Source organism: Bombus terrestris, chromosome 17 (genome assembly GCF_910591885.1).
Source record: "Bombus terrestris chromosome 17, iyBomTerr1.2, whole genome shotgun sequence".
NCBI lineage: Eukaryota > Metazoa > Arthropoda > Insecta > Hymenoptera > Apidae > Bombus > Bombus terrestris.
Genome location: NC_063285.1, coordinates 4997389 through 5008061, shown reverse-complemented (window position 1 = coordinate 5008061; position 10673 = coordinate 4997389). Strand labels below are relative to the sequence as shown.

Genomic DNA, 10673 nt, shown 5'->3' with positions numbered 1-10673 from the left:
CGGTGCCATCAATAGCAGACGACACTTACGGGTTTTCGCATTTCTCCTCTCACTATTAGCAGGAAATCACTTGCTCGTCCTTGGGCATGATATGCGAAGCCAGGTTGGTTTCAGCAGACAACACCGACGTAAGTAATCAGTTGGTTTGAAACATACATTCTTGCTTCCATATACGTTAATTTGTGGAATTAAATAATTATAACAAGAACGAATATTAATAATATAGTTTATTTATAATAACAAGAATATTAATAATATAATAAGAAGAAAATATTATAAACGATCATTCGCTGCTGTAACCTTTGATCCGCGTGCGGTTGAAAGAATCGCAACAGTTCCGTACATAGTTCCGATTATGTGACAGCAAAAAAATTGTTATCACGGATGATAATCAATGCGTACTAATTTCCCCTGAGCTAACGAATTTATCTGATTTGTAGTCAGTATAGGCAACTGCTCGGCGCACAGCCGACACTCGTCTGCGGGTATTAGCCGTCCTATTCGTTTTTCGCATGAGTCGCAACGAAGGACACGTGCGCGGCCTGAGACTCCGCAAATGCTATGATAATTTGCTTCTTCGTACATCCGTACGTCCGCTTCCATCATAAGTAAATTTCTGTAGCAAAATCCACAAAGTGAATAGTCGTTGGTGCGGTAGGCAGGTGCGACTCGTATCAAACAATAATATCTAGGTAGGTCAACATGGCGTGTCAGTTGTCTTGGAATTATCATATTCAAAACACCATAATTTGCTTGTACTTGTTCTCTGTTGCAAAGGTTGATGCACATTCTGTAAAGATAGAAAAATTTCGTATTATTTGCACGTTCGTGTATTCGTTGTCCTTAGTTTGCCCGTTTGTCGATCCGTCATTGTCTATTGCGATTATGAACTACTTACAATTTATTTATGGTGACATATTGTGGAATTTACTGATTGCAGCGCGCACACTTCCTGAGTTTCAATTGGGGTTTTCATATTCGTTGTCTTATCGTTTCTCCCTAACTCAAAGTGGCATGTTTTATAGTTGATTGATCTCGGCGCGCACATTTCGCGACTTCTCGTTGGTCTTTCACAGGCTCGTTGTTCTATTACTCCTATTTATCCAAAGTGGCATGTTACGTAATTAACTGCTTATGGCACGCGTATTTCACGAGATTCAATTAGTTTCACGTACTTGTTGCTTTCCCATCTCCCTATTCCATGTAACATGTGCAAGTTCCGTAAGCTGCGATCAGTTTTTTTACACGATCGTTACTTATTGTTTCAACTTCAGTTCTAGATTAATACGTTACATTGTAATTGACAGGCGTTTGCAGTTTCCGTTCATTATTATAATCGGTGCCCACGCGTTGCCGGTTCGCGAGTTTTCCTGATAGTATCTTTTTAATTTTGATTGGCAAATTAATACATAGTAAAAGTATCTGAGCGTGTTGTAATTGACAGGTTTCTATAATTCCCGTTTGTAATTATTATACGGTGTTCGGACGTTGGCAGTTCGCGAATTTCCCCCATCATATTATTTGAATTTTGGTTGTAGATTAATATTGTAAAAAGTGAAGATATCAGAACGTTTTGCGTCTTTATTCCCCTAAACGTTCTTTGCCTAATTCTATTATCCCCAGAGTAGTGTCTCGCATCATTCGCGAGTTATGACGAATTCTTACTCTGTCTCAAGTTACGGCTCGTGTTGAGCGCGAGACGCGACAAGAAGATTTCAACGAAATTCTCCAAGAAATTGCATTTTACAGATATGTGCGCACTTCGTGCAAAACATCCATGCGATGCATTCGGCATCGAAACAGAGTAAAAAGAGTGCTTAGTTGACAGGATATCCCTTATTCGAGCGGAAAAGCAACAGGTTTCAACGTATATCCCCATAAGATTGCACTTTACATTACAATGCGCGCTGCGATCAATAAATTTCACAATATGCCACCATGGATAAGATAGGATTAATAAAGCGATAAGAAAAATAACCGGAATTCACGAAACGCGCACACCGCGATCAGTAAAATCCACATTGCGTCGTTTTCAATAAAATGTTAAAGAAACTCACGTAAAATACTCGTTACGAATCGTTAAACACTTCAAGAAATTTCGTAGAGATACTTCGTTGTATCGAAGACTACGTAGGGATAGGTGTTGCGCGGTTCAGAGTTGGCGTAACATTGAGACGTCCGCTGATGCGCTCTGCCTTGCGCGCGCTCTCCCCACCACAGTACACAGTGCAGTAAGCAGCGAATGGGAGCTGAGGGACGATGATGTTCTCAGGTAAAGTCAGCAGAGGGAAGCAGCTGCGACGCGCCAAAGGGTCGAGTATCACCGCGAGCAGAGATAACCACGTGCCGAGAAGAGTTCGACTCATTATCAGCAAAACGTAAAACTGCAACGCTCGTTGGGAGATCGTATCAGCAGGTGGATGAAACCGTAACACACTTGGGAAGGAAATCAGCAGAAGCGAAGACTGTAGCGTCCGCAGAGATCACTACGTGCCGAAACTACGCGTTCTCGTGGGAATAAACCGTCACGAGGCAATTATCCCATGGTAGTTTTATTATAAATAGGAGTTGTCGCCTACAACAACAGTCAGTCATTAAGAAGTTAGTCACAATTATGTTCCGGAGCAATTACGGTCCATCAGATTCTGCAGTTACGCAATAAATATTAAGAGCCACTATCAATAACCACATACTCTCGTAATGCGATAGACAATATATTATATACAGGGTGGTTGGTAACTGCAGGATGGTGGTACAAGCGGAAAGGGGGTGATTCTACGCGAAAAAAGAAGTCGAAAATATAGAATAACAATTTTTCGTTTGAGGCTTTGTTTTCGAGAAAATCGACTTTGAATGTTCGCTCGGTACGCGTGCACTTTATCACGTCTCGTTATAACGGATCTCCCTGTAGATCGTTGTCTCGATGGATATTATTGCAGTTTAAGTTTGTTTCTGCCGTAACGGAAAATTAGGAATACATAATGAAATAATATGAAGTAATCATAAAGTTTATTACTACAAAAATTGCTGAAAATGTTGCCCATTCTGCCGAACACATACTTCTGCTCTTCTAATTAAATTTCTATGAACACTTTCAAAGTCGATTTTCTCGAAAACAAAGCCTCAAACGAAAAATTTTTATTCTATATTTTCGACTTCTTTCTTCGCGTAGAATCACTCCCTCTCCGCTTTTACCACCAGTTACCAACCACCCTGTATATGGATATATATATATATATACATGTGTATTGTAGTATCGCGAGGAAAAAACCTGGTTAGAAACAAACCAAAACATTGTCGTCTGACCTTCGGCTGTTGGTTTACATAAGAGAAAAACCTATTGACTAAAGTCACCTAGTCCTTGCGGCACGAAAACAGGACCGGATTAGGAAAAGGACAAAATAACGTTGATCGAGAAGTGAGATCGTTTTATCGAGAGGTCAGAGTTAGTCGAGATGCGGAGGAGTAGATTTGTATAGTTGAAAGAGTCAGCGGAGTTGCCTGAGTTGCTAGCGTTGTTGTGAGATTGGGTTGTTAGAGTTATAGAGTTGCGAGAGTGATTTGAGTAGAATAAGATTTTTGCGTTCAGTTCAAGTTGAACATTTATCGTTCTCTGTAAAATAAACCTGTGTTATTTTATTTATCTTAAATAAATAGCATTAGGAGAATTTTACAAATCTAAATTATCCTAATCCTATCCTTTCCGATACTACATTTTGGGGGCTCGTCCGGGATTGAAATCAGACCGAGAACGACACGTTTTACGGAACTACTCGTGCTGAAAAGAAAAGAGTTGAAAATGGCAAATTGTGAAGAAGAACAGTTTTCAAGTGAGGAAAATCCAACGCTGGAAGAATTAAGAAACAAGCTTGCACAGTTAAATCTACCAATATCTGGTGCAAGGACAGTGTTGGTTGCCAGGCTAAGTCGAGCATATAGTACTGGACAACCAAGTACTAAAGAGCCAGCAAACGGTAAAAAGACCACGGAGAAGCAAGGTTCAGGGGCAATACCAAAAACTAAGCGTGATCGAGACGAAGACGAAGATCTCGAGAAGCTTAGGACAAACAATTAAGAGAACGTCTTGCTAGTATGGGGCTAGAGACGAGAGGAAGAAAAGCTGAACTACATGTGAGACTACAAGCGGCGATGGAAGAAGAGAATACGTCGTCGGAAGAAGAGAGCGGCGACGAAAACGAAACTGAAGACGACGAAGAAGACGAAAGAGAAAGCAAAAGGAACACGCGAGGTGTATATCAAAAACCTGACAAATTCTGTTGGAAAGCACGTAGGTATACAACAGTAAGTTTTCAGGATGTCCAAGACGCCTTAGAAGTTTTTACAGGCGAAAACAACGAAAATATTAATCAATGGTTCGAGGCGTTCGAAGAAACTGCAAGCATATGTAGGTGGAAAAGAACAAAAGGTAATTTATGCAAAAAAGTTGATGAACGGATCGGCAAACATATTTGTGAATTATAAGTGCCATGCTAGAACTTGGCGCGAGTTAAAAGAAGGTCTGATAAGAGAGTTTTCGAAAAAATTCAGCACTTGGCAAATACACCGCAAACTGCAGGAAACAAGAAAAAAAAAAAAGAGAAAGAGACGACGAAGGATGTACAGCGTACATGTACCGAATGCTTGGTATAGCCAGTCAAATGAATATGGAAGAAGCAGCAAAGATAAGGTACATCATAGATGGAATAAGAGACAAAGAAGTCAATAAAACAATATTGTACGGGGCTAAATCAATAAAAGAGCTAAAAGAAAATCTTATCATCTATGAGGAACAAAAATCCCGTATAGCAGAGTCAACTATGAGACCGGTGAGAGCTAAGGACAATGGAAGATACAAGCAGTCGGAAGATGTAGCGAAGTATAATAGGTGTTATAATTGCGGTGATGAAGAACACGTGTGTGCAGAGTGTCCGAACAAGTCGAGGGGACCTAAATGTTTCAAGTGTAGATAATACGGATACATTGCATCGAGGTGCGACAATCTGAGCGAGTCCATTAAAGAGGTTGGTAGTGTGTTTCGATTGTTACCGACGAAGCGTGGTAAAGACGTGAAGATCGGAAATTTCGAACTGAGCGCGCTGGTAGACACCGGTAGCGAGTTAACCTTGATGCGGTATAATCAGTATGTAAGAATCGGAGCGCCCAAATTAAGTCGAGACATTATTGAATTTCACAGTATCGGGTCTAAAAGAAATTTTACGCTCGGGAAATTTCCGACGGATATTATTATAGACGGTGAATTGTATCATATAACGATGCACGTAGTTTCGAACACTGCGATGCAACACTCGTTGTTGATAGGTACAGACTTCCTGGATACCGTCGAGATAAACATGAAGAGGGGAGATATCTCCATTAGTAGAATAAAAAACGAGAATTCCGATGGGTTTCCAGAGGTCCTTAAAGTATACATAGAGACAGGAGCGCGTGAGGTAGATCTATCTCGTGTCGAGAACGTGTAACACAAGCAGGCAGTTGTAGTTCCCACGAGTGCTTGTCTCAAGGACACCGTCGTAATGAACAAAATTTCGTTAGATAAATCGGTTGCGACAAACATAACCGCAATAGCGTCGGGTGGAAACGAGACGGACGGTTGCGATGAAGTTTTTGTAGGATGCACCGAGCATCGCGCGAATTGTAGAGTTGTACAAACAAATTCTGTCGCGAGTTCTAAGAAACGAACCAAAAGCGAGAATGAGGCGGCTGCAAGATAATTTGAGGTAGTGCGTAGACGAGCTATCAATCCGACCTCTTGTCGGCGAAGGGCGTTCAACTTATTACCAACTTACAAGGGCGTTATTTTGAAAATATAAATTCGATTTGAAATATATATTCGTTCGAAATATAAATTCTGATTTCCTGATATAATAATTAATAATAGCAAATATCTACAAACAACTATTCGCTGTTGTAACCTTCGACCCTGCTGCGGTTGAAAGAATCGCAACGGGTTACGGTATCTTCAGTAGCTGAAAACGCCTACCGGTTTTCGCAATCGCCCTCTCACAGTTAGGGGATAATAACCTGCTCGTCTTTGGGCACGATTTGCGAAGCCGCATTGGTTCCCGCAGAGGACACTGTTATAAATAACCATTTGTTCACATTTGATGCCAAAAGCAAGATAGAATTCTAAAGGTTTATTGATTACTTTGGATTGAATTAAGCTATTGTGACGTAATCTTATACGTCTTGTAGAGATAGCTTGCAAATTTCCTACTTTTCCATTCTTAACTATTGTTATTGCGAATGATATGTTATTATTCGCCAATTTCATTTCTTTGTGTCTGAGCGTTTCTCCATGGAAACTGGTCGCTGCAAGTGCTCTTTCGTCACATGGTTTGATAAAAATTTCATTCGATGCTATTCAGATTCAGATATGTCCAAGCTGCCTAAACTTTCCACACGACTAGAAGCGGCATAGATTTGCACTTTTGCAAAATTCTCTTTGCCAAGATCAATTACGGTCCTATCTATTATAGCCATTTGTAATCTGTGTACCGCTACTGTCCAGCTTAGCACAAGCGATGACATTCTTTATTCAACATCTCCGAAACGTTTCGTCAGTTGAAACATTGCTATTACTGGAGATATGGGAATGTAGCCGTCAGCATATTTGAATCTGCTTCCAATTCTCTCACTTTCAGCTGACCTCTTCGAAGTACTGACAAATAAATTTCTTTGCCATTCCCATTGCGTCGTTTATCGAACCAACGGAAATTGGTATGTTTCGTCGCAACATAACTCGTGATCCCTCGGCTAATGTTATTGCATGCAACAGTTATCCATGATTATTTACATCTGCATGAATAATATTTTCGGAAGTTTTTTTCTCGCATGTAGCTGCTTCCCGACTCTCGCCTACTCAATGAATAACGTACACACGACGTAATTTCGCTAATTCATCAATCATTTTTGTGTTATATTCGTCTACGAATCTTACTATCTGGAATATTCTTACTGCTATATATCACTCCTTCGCACTCATAGTATTTCAAACTCAGAAGTTGTTATTTCGCCAAACTGTAAATTATCTAATAGGTCGATAAACTCTGTATCATCCTTTTACCTCATATTAATGATGAGTTCGCAGAATGAAACTTGGTACTATAAATTAATCTTTACAGCACACCACTGTTTTTATACAATACAACAATGTTCTTTTGCTGGGAATAATTGCATGAAAGAGATGTCATCGAAGAGAAATACATTTCTGTCACCAAATATTTTTTTATATATCTTGAATTCTTGCAGTCTTAAATGAATTATTCGCAAATTCTCGTAAGATACCATTGAGATCTCATCAACAATCAACTATCTTTTATGACGTCACTTTCGTTCCTCCTGTTCAAACTTTTGTCCTGTCACGCGGTTATAGCAGTGCCTTTCTCAATAGGCAAGGGGAAACAGACAGATACAAAATTATCCCAAATATTTCAACGACAGTAACGTCAATCTTTATATATGTCGGAGATGTAGGGACATCGGGCCTTTCTTTAGGAAGATCCCCAATACTTGGGCTCGAGGTGACGTAACTGGTCGCCGAACGTAGCCACGGTCACGGGATGAACGAAATGTCTTACAGAGGAGGTACCGATGTTGAGGGACACGCTGTATAAGCAATCAAGTCTCGATCAGGAGCAATGCTGGTTTACGCGGGACTGCCTAGTTACGGCGCTTGGGAATTTGTTGATATTCCCGATCGATATGTATTTGACATATGTGACTGTATCTGTCTTTTATTTTGCAATCACCTTGGAGAGTTTACTGTCATCGTCTTGGCTGTCAGTCTGAAAGTAACCCAGCGTCTGAGTTAACGTGTCTGCGTGCTACAAAATGTATTCCATTGTACAAAGAGTTTACCCGTTGACCGTGGATTCGTTATTGAGCCCAGAAACATTGTCAATAGCTTTTGCTATACTTATTAATTATTTCACGCCTAAAATTTCTAACGATAACCCGACATATAAATCTAATTGGTCATTGTATATTCTTTAGTCGGCATAAATCGTCACAGGATACGATCTTCTGCGAATTATTCATTTTCGACGGATATCTGTTCGCCGCGACGTGATGTCTGACGCACTATTAAGTTATAGAAATATCCTTCTCTGTCACTGTTCAAAGTATAATACTGCTGGCGCAGTATAGCTGGTTTACTCCTTATTCGCATACAGCACTGGATAGCCCACACAATTGTTTATTCATTAATAAGTATAAAGAAACGAAACAACAGTAATAAATAGATAGAAAGAAATTACCGCCTTATCAATAACAATGAAAACCATTTTACGTTCACCCTGTATTATTGGTTGCTACACTAAAAAATGTAGAATAAGATGAAAAATCTTTTCCAGAGAAATATTATCAATTTTGAAATGCATTGCAAAGTGACAAATAATTTTCTTTGTATTTATACAAATAAGGAATGTTACAAGGATTAAATAATTTCAACCATATTTATATTTTATTTATACGCACGTATGGCAATAGTTAGGATTACTCATTCACTTACTAAACAGCATATTATATATACCGCAACCTTTTCGAAGGTGGCGCAAAATTAAAGATACTACAATATATAGACATATCCTAAATACATATATAAAGATAACCTTTATTGTTAAGATGAGTACAAAGTGTAAGGAGAAGGGTTAAAACTTTACAAAGATGCCTGGATTTCAACTGAAGCGTTTAGCACACAATACGATGGAAAAACGGTCAGGGCATATTTAGGGATGCTTAACTGTTTCAGAGCTCGTGATGGTCTGAACTGTCTCTAAGTTTCCAAAGAGGCCAATTGAGAAAGTCGTAAAATAACCGTCTACAGCCATTCCTGACAATAGTGACGACCTTGATAATAGTCACGAATTTACGACTTCTCATTAGCATAAACGAAAGAAATACCAACTACAGAACGAATCCAAACAGAGCTTGTCAGTACGATGTAGTCAAATGAAATGCAAGATATTCCGACGGCAAAATCAAACCAAAACTGATGTAACAATAAATCTAAAATAATGCGATGCATACGTAGACACGGATTTCCGATAAATATTACAAAAATATATTCTTAACCTATGTATATCGCATGGGTATACACACATATCGAAAATATCACCGGCGAATTTATCTTCATTTTCGAGGTAATCACGCAAATACAAAAGTAAAATGACAGAAGGTGTGCTTTATAAATAATCGAATTATTAATTGTTAATTATCCTCTGAAATGCAAAATTTCATCTGATCGACTCTTACTATTCCTGTAAAGGGCATACGTGTTAATTAAAACCCACCTATATCTGTAACAACATATCTATTTTTCTCTAAAATCTTTTTAATAACGTAGGGGCTTTCAAATTTCGGTACCAATTCCTTATCTACTCCCGGTGCGACGTCCGAATCACGTATCCGATCATCACGTATCGTCGATTTTGATACCCTGTCGCATTTTTATGTTTTCTGTCGTAGACGCGTTCATTTTCTTGCTCAGGCTTGTCACTTATTCCTGTCGCTTAATGAAGCCAAGCTGATTTATTTCAAACAACAATTGCGAAAGACTTTCTCCCGTTGACCTGCAAACTGTATTGTTCTAGGCGAATTCGACTGGACTCTAGACTCAAAACTGCCATTTCCCGGGTGTTTCCGACAATTTTGCCAGCATCGGTGTTCCGTTTGCCTGTGGAGTACCGAATGTAACATGTTCGACCGCATTATTAGTTAGGAATTCTTTGAATGGCCCAGTCGAGAAAACAAAAGCCTCGATTGCTAATTACTCGTCTGGGTCTACTTTAAGTTCTAAAATATTTCGTCATGAAAACTCATATTGGTAAACACCAACCTTTTATGTCTTTGTCGACTGGCATGGGCATAACCGTTTGAAAAGGTACGTTACCTTTTCTCAACTACGCAAATATCCTTCGATTTTACCACTAGTCGGCGAAAACTTTGAGCATTTCAAACAATTGCCAAAATATTTCTGTCTTACTTTCTGTCTACCAATGTACTCTACTAATACTTTCGACGATTTTATTGAATCCTAAATGATATTATTTTCCAATTACAGCTCGTGCTAATCGCTGATGGAATCGAAGATCGAGCATCCTCCGATCGGCTCAATATCAATGGTCAGCGGCCATCGAGCGTGCGATCAGTTCGTTTTTATTGCCAGACACAGCTAAATTTCTAAACTAAACAAGTACCTTCAGCTTCCCAATGGTAAGTTTTATTATTATTATTATTATTATTTAATTTGTACTTAGCATTTGTCCGGCTGGAAATTTGGTAAATTTTTCTAACTTAATTGCTAAATAATATGTGGATGGCTACCCCCAGTGGGATACTATCTTCGAGTTTGACTATTTTGTTTCTTTAGCGAGGTCAGTGGGGTGTTTTCTCTTTAGTCTTCTATAAATGGTAAATGTGTTCAGATTTCTTCCACGCTATTTGTTTCTCAGGGTTCTGTGGGCATATATATATATATATACACATATACAGGGCGATACTCTACAGCTGTAGAAAAATTGAAAAATTTAAGCGATTCTTCAAGCTAAAATAAGATGCAAATCAAGAATAAAAAGATTGCGTTTTCAGCTTTGTTTTTTAGTTATTGTCAATTAAAACTTAGCCGAAATGTCTCTGTGTCCGAGCAAACCTCC

The 10673-nt window shown here is 39.0% G+C and overlaps 2 long non-coding RNA genes across 2 annotated transcripts; both read right to left on the bottom strand.

Annotated features, from left to right (window-relative positions):
- Positions 1-209: 209 nt before the first annotated feature.
- On the bottom strand, positions 210-2724 carry LOC125386794. The gene is made up of 2 exons (XR_007227187.1): positions 2058-2724; positions 210-790 (listed from the first exon to the last, which is right to left on the bottom strand). It is a non-coding gene; the product is annotated as an uncharacterized LOC125386794 (long non-coding RNA).
- Positions 2725-9349: 6625 nt separating this feature from the next.
- On the bottom strand, positions 9350-10088 carry LOC125386782. Its single transcript, XR_007227174.1, has 2 exons — positions 9857-10088; positions 9350-9694 (listed from the first exon to the last, which is right to left on the bottom strand). It is a non-coding gene; the product is annotated as an uncharacterized LOC125386782 (long non-coding RNA).
- Between the last annotated feature and the right edge of the window lie 585 nt (positions 10089-10673).